At 34.1% G+C, this 15955-nt stretch overlaps 1 protein-coding gene and 1 long non-coding RNA gene across 2 annotated transcripts in view; one reads left to right on the forward strand and one right to left on the reverse strand.

The window, feature by feature from the left end:
• LOC132715097 (hypoxia-inducible factor 1-alpha-like) overlaps nucleotides 1-15955 on the reverse strand; it is an 84288-nt gene that overhangs the window by 57475 nt on the left and 10858 nt on the right. The gene's annotated exons all lie outside the window — the stretch shown is intronic.
• Nucleotides 4937-7396, forward strand: LOC132715104 (uncharacterized). The gene is made up of 3 exons (XR_009623642.1): nucleotides 4937-5208; nucleotides 5966-6049; nucleotides 6359-7396. It is a non-coding gene; the product is annotated as an uncharacterized LOC132715104 (long non-coding RNA).

The following is a 15955-nucleotide window of genomic DNA, read 5'->3' on the forward strand; positions in this document are numbered from 1 at the left end:
CAATATCAATAGGGGTCATCTACTGGTCATGACCAATCACCATACCAAGTTTGAAGTTCCTAGGCCTAAGGGTTCTTTAGCTATTGATCGGAAACCGTTTTTACCTAAGAGGTAAATGTGACCTTGACCTTTGACCCCTTGACCCCAAAATCAATAGGGGTCATCTACTGATCATGACCAATCACCATATCAAGTTTGAAGTCCTTAGGCCTAAGGGTTCTTTTGTTATTGATCGGAAACTGTTTTTACCTACAAAGTCAATGTGACCTTGACCTTTGACCCCTTAACCCCAAAATCAATAGGGGTCATCTGCTGGTCATGACCAATCACCATACCAAGTTTGAAGTTCCTAGGCCTAAGGGTTCTTTCATTATTGATCGGAAATCGTTTTTACCTACAAGGTCAATGTGACCATGACCTTTGACCCTTAACCCAAAATCAATAGGGGTCATCTGCTGGTCATGACCAATCACCATACCAAGTTTGAAGTTCCTAGGCCTAAGGGTTCTTTTGTTAATGATCAGAAACCGTTTTTACCCAAGAGGTCAATGTGACCTTGACCTTTGACCCCTTGACCCCAAAATCAATAGGGGTCATCTACTGATCATGACCAATCACCATACCAAGTTTGAAGTTCCTAGGTCTTAATGTTCTTTAGTTATTGATTGGAAACCGTTATTGCTTACAAGGTAAATGTGACCTTGACCTTTGACCCCTTGACCCCAAAATCAATAGGGGTCATCTACTGATCATGACCAATCACCATACCAAGTTTGAAGTTCCTAGGCCTTAAAGTTCTTTAGTTATTGATTGGAAACCGTTTTTGCTTACAAGGTCAATGTGACCTTGACCTTTGACCCCTTGACCCCAAAATCAATAGGGATCATCTACTGATCATGACCAATCACCATACCATGTGTGAAGTTCCTAGGCCTTAAGGTTCTTTAGTTATTGATCGGAAACCGTTTTTGCTTACAAAGTCAATTTGACCTTGACCTTTGACCCTTTGACCCCAAAATCAATAGGGGTCATCTACTGGTCATGACCAATCACCATACCAAGTTTGAAGTTCCTAGGCCTTAAGGTTCTTTAGTTATTGATCGGAAACCGTTTTTGCTTACAAGGTCAATGTGACCTTGACCTTTGACCCCTTGACCCCAAAATCAATAGGGGTCATCTTCTGGTCATGACCAATCACCATACCAAGTTTGAAGTTCCTAGGCCTAAGGGTTCTTTAGTTATCACTCGGAAACCATTTGGTCTACGGACCGACGGACCGACAAGTGCAAAGCAATATACCCCCTTTTCTTTGAAATGGGGGCATAAAAATATTTTCATTGCAGAATGCAATAAAGAATTCATAAAAGTATCTTTTAGGCTTAGGAATTAATTAACATATATTTAGGCCTAGGAATTCCAAACAAGCATTATGTCAGTATTTGAAGACAAAATATTTTTTTTAAACTGGTAAAAACTTTGAATAAAATTAAAAAAAAAATAATCATCAATAAGAAATAATAAATTATCATATTAATTACTAAGCATTTAATTCAAGCAATCTTGATAGGCCATATCTGACAAAAACCCTTGCTCAAATGGCTAATTTAATTTGCAAAACATAACATCAATTAAAGCAACGTGAAACTTTAGTGTAACCTGTGGATGTGTTGTATCTTTCAGGTCATCAATTAAATTAATTAACCACAATCATAGTAATTACTCTACATATATTATGTCATAATAAAAATAATTTAAACATTTAAGTGAATTACCTTTTTCAAAATCAAAAAGGTTTTGAAACAATACTGAAACAATAATGAAAGCAAAATATTTGAGGTCTGACAGTGAGGCCTGAATGTAAAAAGGTCATGAAAAGAAAGCAGAAATGTGAGTTATATCTGCTGGCTGTTAAATCTGTTTTTTATGTTGATTACATACCTGACAGGATTATAACACTTATGATGGTATGCTTTCCTCATCCTCATTTTTATTCAGTTCATTTGCACTTGTATTATATAAAGATATTAGGAGAAAATGAGTTTTCACGGAGGGAATATTTAGGAAGATTTTGATGAAATAGACCACTCTCAATATCAAAATTGATGACAAACAAGAAGCAATATATAATAAAGCAACTGATGACCTGATGTGAGCAATTTAGTATGGAGCAAATTGATGCCCTGAGAGAAGAAATTTAGCATGGAGCAAATTGATGACCTGATTGAAGCAATTTAGCATGCAGGAAGTTGATGGGCTGATGGAAGCAATTTATTATCGAACAATTAATGCCCTGAGAGAAACAATTTTGTATGGAACAATTGATGACCTTAGGAAAACAATGCCCTTTAAGAAACAATTAAGTATGGAACAAATGATGCCCTTTGAGAAACAATTAAGTATGGAACAATTGATGCCCTAAGAGAAACAATGATCTGAGAGAAACAATTTAGTATGGAGCAATTGATGCCCTGAGAGAAACAATTAAGTATGGAACAATTGATGCCATAAGAGAAACAATGATCTGAGAGAAGAAATTTAGTCTGGAGCAATTGATGACCTGATGGAAGCAAATAAGTATGCAGCAAGTTGATGCCCTAAGAGAAACAATTTAGTATTGATGACATAAGAGAAACAATGACCTGAGAGAAACAATTAAGTATGGAGCAATTGATGCCCTGAGAGAAACAATTAAGTATGGAACAATTGATGCCCTAAGAGAAACAATGATCTGAGAGAAGAAATTTAGTATGGAGCAATTGATGACCTGATGGAAGCAAATAAGTATGCAGCAAGTTGATGCCCTAACAGAAACAATTTAGTATTGATGACATAAGAGAAACAATGACCTGAGAGAAACAATTAAGTATGGAGCAATTGATGATCTGAGAGAAACAATTTAGTATGGAACAATTGTTTCCCTAAGAGAAACAATTAAGTATGGAACAATTGATGACCTAATAGAAACAATGACTTGAGAGAAGCAATTTAGTATGGAACAATTGATGCCCTGAGAAAAACAATTTAGTATGGAACATTTGATGACCTAAGAGAAACAATGACCTGAATAAACAATTTAGTATGGAACAATTGATGACCTGAGAGAAACAATTAAGTATGGAACAATTGATGACCTAAGAGAAACAATTTAGTATGGAACAATTGATGCCCTAAGAGAACAATGACATGAGAGTAACAATGTAGTATGGAGCAATTGATGACTTGAGAGAAGCAATTTAGTATGGAGCAAATTGATGACATGAAAGAAGTAATTTACCAATAAGCAAATTTATGACCTAAGAGAAGCAATTTTCAACATGGAGTCAATGGAGGACATACAAAGAGGTATTTAACATTTAGCTTATAGATAGATAAGAAGCAATATTACATGGAGTAAACTGATGAAATATAAGATGCAATTTAACATGGAGCAAATTCATGCAAAGTGCATGATGATGATTAACAAAACAAATTTGTAGAACATATTGTGCAGATAGACTGCAAGCAATACAATTAAACTTAATAGGCTAACAAGTAAGCCTTATGATAATTCCAGAAATATTTGCAATTTATTAAGACTACTAGTATTCATTACTTTGGTAAAGTTAACAATAATCATTGCTCTTGCATGTTTGATGCATGTACTATAAGAATCATAACAGAGAGTAATTGCAATGAAAATTACTCCTATTAAATACTTTAATTCTCGTATATTTTGATCACATTTCAAAGCATCAGGTATTATGTTGTATAAGTGAGAGAAGAAGAAGAGAATATTAGTTCAAATCAATGCAGATCACTTTCTATAACTGTTTTATACTATCATATTTCCTCTTAATATTACATATCTTCTCTTAAAACTCCTTGGATACAAGCAATTCTATTCAATAATAGGAAATCATATACTAATCCCCTGTGAAATAGTGTTCTTGAAATCATGAACTTTTCAATACATTTAAGAACAGTTCATGAACTGGTCCTAAACAGTTCATAATGATTGTTCAAGAACTTATGTTCATGAACAGTTCTTCAAATCTCAACTTTTCGGATAAAAGATAAAACGGAAGTGGTGCATGTAATACCGAATGACACCTTTAAAACGGAAAGAATGAAAGGAATTTTTAACGACTTCCCCGTTCATAGGCTTTGCCTAATTTCATATTAGGTTTGTGAAATAAAATTTGTAGGCCTCAATGTTTTAATTGAAATTATTCAGTCATTGTCATACATGCCATAACGTCCCGTGTCCGGGACAATCCCGGAAATAAGGTGTCTGTCTTGGAGATGATTTATGTCCCGGTAAAAAATCTAAAATAATCTACATTGAAGCAAGAAATTTTACTTTTTTATATAATTTTATTGTCAAGTTTTGTATACTTATCTAGAACGCTAATAAGGAACGATTATCCCCTAAGTGGCCTAACAGCTTTGCAATGGTGACACTTATCCTTTGATTGGTATATCAACGTGCCCCTTCCAAATAACAATTATCGGCAATAATTTTGATCAAATAAAAGATTAATTACCCCAGTGAAGGTGTCATACACTGGCCATTATAAATTAAATTTTATTAGTGGTCAAACACCGTGAAAAATACGCGCTAAATATGAGGTGATAAAATCTACAAGATTCAGTGAATGTTTCAGGTAAAGGACATGGCTCATTGTCATTACTTAACATATCTTCATTCTATTCTGTGTCTGATTGAATTAACGATGCCTAAGTACTTTAAAAGATAGAAAAACTGTTAATAATTATTGACATTCTGACTTTGTTTATGGTGTCATTAAATTTGCAAGTTGTAATTACCGGTAATAGGGCCTATAGGCTGTATGCCACTATGTAAATTGAAAAAAAAATACGTTTGCTGATCAATGCCCCACCTTCAAATGAAAAGTGTCTCGGAAATGAGTCTTAATATTATGGCATGTATGGTCATTGTATTGACGGCAAAAACAACGGAATTACACGAAATTATGAGAATCGAGCACATGTTGCTGACGTAGTACACTGGTTTATTGCGTAGTACACAGATTTATTACGTAGTACACAGGTCTATTAAGCGCGCAATATTCAATATTCAAAGACGGCAAAAACTTCGTCTCATATCTAATATCATCTCCCCAATAAAGACATACAACAAGAAAAGTGAAATTGCTCAAGCAAATTATCAGAAGAAGACCTTCAAAGCTGCAATCGGTGAAATTCACTGTGAGTATTATCATAAATGCACCCGTTGATTTTTTTTCAAACAGAGCCGGCGTGTTTATGACTCCTCCAAGAAAAAAATGAAGAGTCTATAATTATTTTAATGAACTTTCTTCACTTCTAAAAGCATTATTTTGTAACAATTTGCCGACTGTAACAATAGAAATAATAATTGTATTTCCAGCTCATTCTTAGTTACAGTTTAGATACTTCAACCTTACTGGAAATATTGCGTAAACGGACATTTGTCACATATTTTCGCGACCCGTTTTTATTTATTTCTTTATTGTTGAACAGGATCAATATAAAATGAATAAAAAACAAAGCATCGTTGAAGATTGAACATGGTTCTGCTTCCCTGCAGGAACTTATTTGCTAATGCCTTCTAAAATATAGAATCTAGTTTAAAATAGTTTTTTGAAAAAATGCATGGCAGCAAGTCTTTTTTATCCCCAGACAGTTCAACACCCTGGTATGCTGACAGTTGACTACCTTAGCCAATTTTCCTTTATATCAGAAAAAAGTTTTTCATAAAGAGACAATATTTTTATATCACCATTATTTATGTAGTTTTATAATGGAATATGATCAACAAGGAAAATAACACATGACTGACTGTATTTTTAAAGCAAATAAGATACATCCAAAATTTTTATTGGAACAGAAATCACGTTTTCTGTTGTTGTTTTTTTTTGTTGTTGTTGTTGTTGTTTTTTTTGGATGTGTTGGATTTAATCTCTCTATATATATAATATTATAGGTCCTGCTGACAGTGTCAAATGTGAAAGTGAATCGAAAATGCAGGAACTGCTGGGGGTTGTGTGGTTGAGGCTAGATCTGACGGGTAAGCAATATAGTTGAGGTTACAAGGACCCAATTTTACAATTGTCTACAGTAGAACCAGATATTTTTGCATGGCAAAATTCCTAGAATTTTAATTCAGTCTAATTTCACTAGTATTAAAATTCGCATAATTAGCATTTTCTACTTAAATATTAATGAAAAACTTATATACCCTGATATCGAGGTATAAAAATAGGTTTGAAGGATACTATGGAAACGCATTTTTTCGTAACATTTGTGTGATGTTTAAAACTCATTTCAAACACAAGACGTTATATTGTTTTTTTTGTTGTTGTTATTTCCAAACTAGATGGGAGGATGAGTGCAGAAGCCTGCGTAGAAAGATTCGACGCATGGAGGAGCCAATTACTGCTTTAGAGAGTCAGAATACAAAAGTGGAGGACCCCGAATTATAAGCTGTGGAACATCTTAGTGATACTCAAGAAGTCTTGGTTACAATAGCAAAGACTATCTTCACTGTGGAGGAACTTAGAACCCACTCTAGGACTGGAAAGATGACCAATAAGTGTAAGGATTCCCCGAGACCACCACTTGAACCCTCGAAACCCAGCAATCTTGAAAGACTAGTGAGGAGGAAAACCGGTGTATCAAAAGAAGTATTTAATAAAAAACTAGAGACTTTGCAAAAGGTCATCAGAAGGAAATAAATCACAAAATAAGTGAAACATTGGAAACTGTTCTAATTTCAAGTTCTTGATTTTTGCACTTTTGAAAATCAGCAAGCTGTATTGAAGAAACTATTTCTTAGTTCTTGTTAAACAAAGATGTGTAGTTTTTAAATTTTACAAGCAGTTTTACATGTTTGTGGTTTACTTTTGAACAATATAACTTAGAGCTTATGTTGAGTACATATTGTTTAGACTTGTTAGTCCGCAAATTGATTGGTATCATCTGTCTGCTCTGTTCTTGCATTTTTCATGAATGTGAAATAATGTAAATGTAGTTTAGGAACTGTTCATGAACTGTAGTTCTTGAACTGTTCTTGTACTTTTCGTGAAGATAAAATGGCACAATGAATTTGCACTGGAAAAAGTGCTAGAAAAGTTCATGTAGAGGAAAAATTCATGAACAGTTCATAATTTACTGTAAGTGAACAGTTCATGAGCATTTCATTGCATTTTGTTCAAGAACAGTTCATGAAATGTTCATGTTTTATTGAGTCATGAACTGATCAAGAGCATGGGACAGTTCAAGAACTAGGTGTCTTCTGAACTTTTCAAGAATTTGTGCCATTTTGTCTTCATGTACATCCCATGAACTATTCATGAATCTAGGTCATGAACTAGAATGAATACTTCATGAATTATTCATGAACTGTAAGCATTCATTTCACAGGGATTGTAATGCATTATAATTATTAATTATCTGTAATTCTGAATGCAGTTTGTTGATACATATCCAAGAAATGCATTTGTTTGTATAGGATTTTACAAATCTCTATGCCAAAACACTGTTGATATCATCTGAGCAATGTTTTCAAAACAAGCTCTTAATACAAAATTATTTCCAGATGAAATCATGACCCTTTTTTCTAGACAAGACTTAAGCCAAGAATCTCTATACTTATTAAATAAAGAGTTTCAGTTATGAACACATCAAGTTTGACTAATATAAACCGATTCAGGTGGTTTAATTATGAATAAGTTCCAACATAATAATTGTCTCAGTAGGAACATTGGAAGACGGAAATGATAATAAATCTTTCTAAACCACTAAAGTGTAAAAATAAATTTTAAAAAATAATTAACAGAATCAGCAGATTTTGTGGTTGAATGAAAATGCACAGTACACTATGGAAGTGACTGAAAGCACAAGACATTTCTGGAAACTAAAAGTCTTTAGAAACATTAAAGGACACAATGGAAGCTGTCAGGATTGAGAAGCACGATAGGACAGAATGAAAGCTGTCAGGATTGAAGAAACATGATAGGACAAAATGGAAGCTGTCAGGATTGAGAAACACAATAGGAAAGAATGAAAGCTGTCAGGATTGAGAAACACGATAGGAAAGAATGAAAGCTGTCAGGATTGAGAAACAGGATAGGACAGAATGAAAGCTGTCAGGATTGAAGAAACACAATAGGACAGAATGAAAGCTGTCAGGATTGAAGAAACACGATAGGACACAATGGAAGCTGTCAGGATTGAAGAAACACGATAGGACACAATGGAAGCTGTCAGGATTGTAGAAACACGATAGGACACAATGGAAGCTGTCAGGATTGAAGAAACATGATAGGACACAATGGAAGCTGTCAGGATTGAAGAAACACGATAGGACACAATGGAAGCTGTCAGGATTGTAGAAACATGATGGGACACAAATGACACTGTGAGGATTGTAGAAACACTATAGGACACAATGGAAGCTGTCAGGATTGAAGAAACACGAAGGACACAATGGAAGCTGTCAGGATTGAAGAAACACGATAGGACACAATGGAAGCTGTCAGGATTGTAGAAACACGATGGGACACAACTGACACTGTGAGGATTGTAGAAACATGATAGGACACAATTGAAGCTGTGAGGATTGTAGAAACACTATAGGACACAATTGAAGCTGTGAGAATTGTAGAAACACGATAGGACACAATGGAAGCTATGAGGATTGTAGAAACACGATAGGACACAATGGAAGCTGTAAGGATTGTAGAAACACGATAGGACACAATGGAAGCTGTGAGGATTGTCAAGATACCCCTTTCTTCACACAAAAAATAAGATTTTTCTTGAAATCTGCATTGCTCTCTGCAAATACAGTGGAAACATGGTTTAGTATGATGGGGACAAAATGTCTCTTTTAAATTGTGAAGTTCATAGAAGTTATAAGAATTATTATTTACATATTTATTAGATTGTAGACAGTTCCTGATTAAGTCTCCATCTGGTTGATACCAAATGGCTAATAATGTGTTATGCTCATCAATAACATTACATCACAACTACTTACCTAGCTCCATAAACATATAGCACTATAAAACTGATCAACATATACTTACTTTATTAAATAATTACACCAGATTCTTGACAGCTAGATTACATTGCAATACAATTAACTTCAGTATATAAATAAATCCATCAATTTATTAAATGCAAGATTATACTTAAAAGTGAATTGGTCTATAATGCAAGGTCTGTAATACAATGAATAAATATGATGACAATATCTAGAATTAAACATAACAACAAACCATGAAGAATTATAAATTGAAGTTGTTTGTAATTGTGAGATACATGATATGATATAACATATATTTATACATTTATATAGTAGATAATAAAATGTTCTAGAACTTTATCCTTTTTTTAAGCATCATTTCATAAAAATACCCAAAGATATATTTCTATTGTTGTTTTTTTTTGAAAAACTTATGAAAAATTTTAACATAACAAGACATATTGTTCGATAATATATCAAAGACTTTTTTCTGCACACAAAGTATTTCCAAAATCTGGCATTAAACGATCAGAAATTACATAATTATGATTTATGTTAACAAAGTAATAAGAAAAACAATTTTTTGTCTACTTAAACATTACTATCATCAACTTTGATGTTATTTATGAGTTAGAGGTAATGAGGAAACAATACTATCATAACATCTACTAGTATGTTTACATGTTTTATCATACAATTTTCCGCCAATATACATGTATCAGTTCACTCTTCAACAGCCACCTTTTAGCAAAAACATTCAATACCTTGATTTATGCTATTTTGATTAAAATTCTAATTTTAAAGGTAACCTTGGCACAAAATTATTATGATTATATATTTACCAACTTTGCTGCTGGAGGAAGACCTCAGGTGCTCCTCCGTGCCTTATTTCAGGAAGAACCAACGTACATGACAGAATACAAAGTTTCTGTAGGGATTTGAACCCTAAGCAGTGAGAGGCATGTGATTTGAAGTCAGCGGCCTTAGCCACTGAATCACACAGATGAAGGATAGGAATAGGCACACATGATGAGGTATGCAGGCCTGACAGTGTGACAAAATCAACAAAATATCATAATATGTGATCAATCAAAAGCATGTCGTCTGGTTTTTTATTGTTAAACAACATATAATAGGATATATAATTGATTCTGGCACACACTCTTAGTTACAAAATACCTGGGAAATTCAGTGTTATTTACCTTTTCCCACATATTTACCTCCTGTAATCAGGACAAACAAGTGTAATAAACTCAAAGGAGGAACTGAAATAACTATCTCAAGTTGTCTTCAAACTGGAGAAAAGGATATACATGTATCATATACTTTGTGTACAGTTAAACCTATGTTAAAGGCCACCTCTGAATAAAGATAATCCTGTAAATAAAGGCCACTGTTTGATAATCCTTCATTGATTAAATGGAATAACTAACCTTTAAAAAAAAAACCACTCATTCTATAATCACCTTGCTTTTTCTCTCCCTTGTGTAGCCTTTGTTCAGGTTTGAGTGTATTTTTAGTTTTTCTACAGGGCTAAAATGACTGCATGTGGCATAAAATAAATAAACATGAATTCACTTCCCCTGAAAGAAATGTGGGACTTGCAATGGTTAAGAGACCAGAAAGCATGAGAATAAATGTTACAATGACTCTTTGTGAAGTTGTTCTGGGATATTTTTTTTGCTAAAGATTTCTCCCCTGTAGGAAGGAATAACTGCATTATCTAAAGCAATTACAGACCAAATAAAGAACCAATTTCAATTAATTCTTCAAAGAAAACACTGTAATGATTATCTGTTGCAACATAATAATTCCAAGCAATAAATAAAGATGCTATTGAAAGTATTTCTCCCTGGATCTCTAAATGTCAAAGGTAAATTGTCTGACAATATATTACACTTTTCCTAGATTTATGCAGAATCTTTCATGAAAAATAGTAAGAAAAGCTCAGAATTCAGTCTAAGTTCAAAGAACAAATTATTACTATTCACAAGTCATGAAAAGTTTCTTGATATTTCAATCAGACTTTAAACTTAATCATAAGTCTTATCATTGCTTTGAATATCAAACAAAGCATAAAAGTAGATATCTGTCAATAATGCTGTGTTCTCACCGCCGATCAGATCAACTTGATCAAGCACAATCAAGCGATCTGGTACCGGTCCAGCTCGGTCTGCATGCGTGTTCGGGGTTGGTCGGAGCGGTCTACCTTCGTCGGCATGACTCGGGCTTCCTACCCAAATTTTTTTGACATGTCAAAAAAATTCAAGTAGATAAGACGTTGAGAAGCGATCGTATAGTGATCGAGTTGAAGATCTAGTTGATCGAGAATAAATCGTGTAATGATCTAGTTTGGTCAGGTATACATCGGGTAAACATCTCGTACCCGATCTGTACACAATCATCTCGACTTCTACTCGAGTATTATCCGATCTGGTCGGGTGGAAATCTGGCAACGATGGAGCAGAGGTCCAGTTAGTCTAGTTGAGATTGTGTTTGACTCGCGTATAGGTCTGGGTGATCGAGAAGAAGTCGGGATGTTGGTCAGGTTGTCGTCAAGAAGAAGTCGTAAACATGGTCGACTTGAGGTCGTGTAGGAGTTGTGAATTTGCATTTAATCCAGCTTGGTCGGGCTTCATTGGGGAATTAATGTGATCGAGACGATCAAGTTGATCTGATCGGGGGTGAAAACATAGCTTAAATGAAGTATTTGTGAGACTCTGGGAGCTTGAATACATGAAATAGATTTTCACCATTTGATCACTTATCATAAAATTTAAAACAATAAATTATAAAATTTTTAAGACATGTTCATTTGGATAACAATGAACACAGGTAGGTAGGTAGACAGTCCAAAAGCAAACATACTTGCAGGGATTTAATCAATTAAAACAGGGAAAAGTTGATAAAATGACTAGAGTGATTTTGTTAACTTTCAAAAGTGGTAAAATTGTCCACAATATGTAATGCTTTATTCCCTTAATAAGAATATAATTAAGATAACAAACAAATAGGACATATTTTTATCAGCTGTAAGTATCAGTTAACTTGTTACAACATTTTTGCGGATAGTTTATTTTGTTGCCCCAGGTTCTGGACAAACATCAATTGGTTATTTCATCAGTCTCTCTAGGGATTACAAGTATGCATGATTGACACCATTTGATTTTGCTGTTGAATGAGAAAAACTCTCTTGATCAATACCTTCTATAGTGGAAAAAACTCATAAGAAAGTTTGCCCCAATAACTGGGCCAACTACGTTAAAAAAGTTCACGGACATTTGTATTTTGCAATCATAAATAAAATCAGCATGAATTAATAAAAAGGAAGTTTTAGATTAGACGTTGTAGCAAACTATTTTTACTGAAATTTTATTCCCAGAACTGATAAAACTAGAACTATCACTAAATGTGATTAATACCCCCACAAGTCAGCTTCGGAAATGAGGATGTTACTAGTAACAGAATACCTTGTAAAAGAATTGAAACATAGAGTTATGGTTGTGGGCAATTAAAGATAATTGCGGTTCATGTATGTTGCATTTCCTTTCAATGTGATTGGCCATTGATGAAGTTTAATTGAATTACTCTGTAATAAGTCCAGAAAGACAAAGAAAAAGAACAAAATCAATAACTCTATAAATACTGAAGATAGAGTTATAGTTCTTGTGCACTGCACTTCCTCTTATTGTGCTTGACCATTGTATGAAGTTGTTTTGAATTCCAACCAGTACGTTTTAAGTTATGCTCCGGACAAGGAAAAGTATCAAAGGGCAGTAACTCTGTATTTTGTCAAAATGGAGTTATTGCTCTTGTGCACTGCACTTCCTTTGAATGTCATTGACAACTGTATGAAGTTGTACTGAATTCCAAACAGTAGTTTTCAAGTTATGCTCTGGACAAGGAAAAGTAACAAAGGGCAATAACTCTGTAATTAGTCAAGATGGAGTTATGGTTCTTGTGCACTGCACTTCCCCTTATTGTGCTTGACCATTGTATGAAGTTGTTTTGAATTCCAACCAGTAGTTTTCAAGTCATGCTCTGGACAAGGAAAAGTAACAAAGGGCAGTAACTCTGTAATTAGTCAAGATGGAGTTATGGTTCTTATGCACTGCACTTCCTCTCAATGTGCTTGACCATTGTATGAAGTTATAATGAATTCCAACAATAAGTTTTCAAGATATGGTCCGGACAAAAGAAAGCAATGGAAAAGTAACAAAGAGCAATAACTCTGTAATTAGTCAAGATGGAGTTATGGTTCTTGTGCACTGCACTTCCCCTTATTGTGCTTGACCATTGTATGAAGTTGTTTTTAATTCCAACCAGTAGTTTTAAAGTCATGCTCTGGACAAGGAAAAGAAACAAAGGGCAGTAACTCTGTAATTAGTTGAAATGGAGTTATGGTTCTTGTGCACTGCACTTCCTCTCAATGTGCTGGACCATTGTATGAAGTTATAATGAATTCCAACAATTAGTCTTCAAGTTATGGTCCGGACAAAAGAAAGCAATGGAAAAGTAATAAAGGGCAATAACTTTGTAAGTACTTTAGATAGAGTTATAGTTCTTATGCACTGCACTTCCTCTCAATGTGCTTGACCATTGTATGTAGTTATATCGAATTCCAACCATAAGTCTTCAAGTTATGCTTTGGACAAAAAAAAAGAAGGCAATTGAAAAGCAACAAAGGGCAATAACTCTGTAATTACTTTAGATAGAGTTATGGTTCTTGTGCACTGCACTTCCCCTTATTGTGTTTGATAATTGTATGAAGTTGTTTTGAATTCCAACCAGTAGTTTTTAAGTTATGCCATGGACAAGGAAAAGTAACAAAGGGCAATAACTCTGTAATTAGTCAAGATAGAGTTATGTTTCTTACGCCCTGCACTTCCTATCAATGTGCTTGACCATTGTATGTAGTTATATTGAATTCCAACCATTAGTCTTCAAGTTATGCTCCGGACAAGGAAAATGCAACGGACAAAAAAAAAGCAATGGAAAAGCAACAAAGGGCAATAACTCTGTAATTACTTTAGATAGAGTTATGGTTCTTGTGCACTGCACTTCCCCTTATTGTGTTTGACAATTGTATGAAGTTGTTTTGAATTCCAACCAGTAGTTTTCAAGTTATGCCCCGGACAAGGAAAAGTAACAAAGGGCAATAACTCTGTAATTAGTCAAGATAGAGTTATGGTTCTTGTGCACTTCACTTCCTCTCAATGTGCTTGACCATTGTATGTAGTTATATTGAATTCCAACCATTAGTTTTCAAGTTATGCTCCGGACAAGGAAAATGCAACGGACGTCTGGACCGACCGACCGACCGACCGCCCGACCGACCAACCGACCGACCGACCGACCGACTGACCACCGGGTGACTCCTATATACCCCCCCAAACTTCGTTTTTGGGGGTATAAAAAAGTTAAAATGAAGGCTCAGTGCAAAAACATTTAAATTGGTTGTTAACATTTGTGAAGTAATAACAATTTGCAGTTCTTTTTTTTACAGTTCCCACTGTAATGTACTCCTTTAACTATGACAATAATAAACCCAAAGTTTAACAGTATCCACTTTCCAATTTTCTTAAAGGCTTTACTTTTATTACTTTAATGTTTATATTAAGTAATATCATTAATACCTAAATTTCATTTCAAATTCAATAACATTTTTTTTTTCTCACATAAAAACTGTACACTCAAGTGTACATAAACTGAGAAGAAAACATGCATGAATGGACCCTACAAAGTTGTTGCACGTTTCTTATTATGCATGTTGTTTAATTATCAAAACATAACTGTCAATGGCAATTGGAAAGCGGCACAAGAAATGGATTTTTTATACAAAACTTACTGATACAAGTATAGCACTAAAGCACGTTTTTTCATACATTAATATCTGCAGAAGTTCTTGGACTAATTTTAGACCTTGCCTTGCCAGCTCTTGCTTTAAATGTGTAATTGTGTGCTTTTGCAGATATTAATGCACAAAAAATGCATTAATCCTCTATTAAAACATGATTTTACAAACACAATATTCATGCATAATGTATCCTTAATACAGGAAAACAAAAATATCTGTAAGTGAACAAATTATGACTAGCACATACATATCTAAACAAACTAAGCAATAAGCATGCAGCAAAGTCTGTACAATATGTGACAACATTAGCATTTGACATCAAAAACCACTCTCAAATATTTCCAAAGTAATTGCTGCTGTATGCAATAGAAGGTCAATGCCTATGAACTCCCTGAATAATTATGTTCTTAATAACAATGACGAGTTGTTGTTTATTTTTTTTAACATCTTGGATGTCACTCTCTGATAGTGTGCTAGCTATCTTACATATGGACATGTAAGTATCATAGGACCATGTCTTCATGCTATTGCTGTCATACATATAATGCATTATATAAATACAGGATAGATCTGTATTCATTTTCAGAGACATCTGTTTATGTATGGAATGTTCACTGTCCAGCTGAGTTCCATTATAAGTCTTTAATAACTCACTCAGTGCCCATACTCACATGTCCATCATTATGTCCAAGCAAATCTCACCCCCTATCCTCACCCCCTAATCCACTCATCACAAATACCCTGGAGTCTAAATGATATACAAGATTATACCATAGCAGAAATATGCACAGTAAACAATATTGTCCATGACCTAAATCCAGAAATTCCATCCAAGAATAACTCATGGCATATCAGAGATATCTGACAAGGGAGCCATATTCTATGAATACAAATCTTCTCTTTGTAACAAGAATCTCATCTGGAATCTGTGAATCAATTTTAGGATTACACTTAATAGGAGATTGTTTTCATCTTCACATAAAATAACTGCTGAACTTTGTTTAAAGCTTTTTCAAATATAAGAAATGATTTAAAGCTAAACATCTTCCTTTTAAATCATAATTTACAATAACAGCTTCTATGAAATC

The sequence above is a fragment of the Ruditapes philippinarum genome, unplaced genomic scaffold, assembly GCF_026571515.1.
Source record: "Ruditapes philippinarum isolate M1 unplaced genomic scaffold, ASM2657151v2 ctg1340_1_1_1_1, whole genome shotgun sequence".
Classification (NCBI taxonomy): Eukaryota; Metazoa; Mollusca; class Bivalvia; order Venerida; family Veneridae; genus Ruditapes; species Ruditapes philippinarum.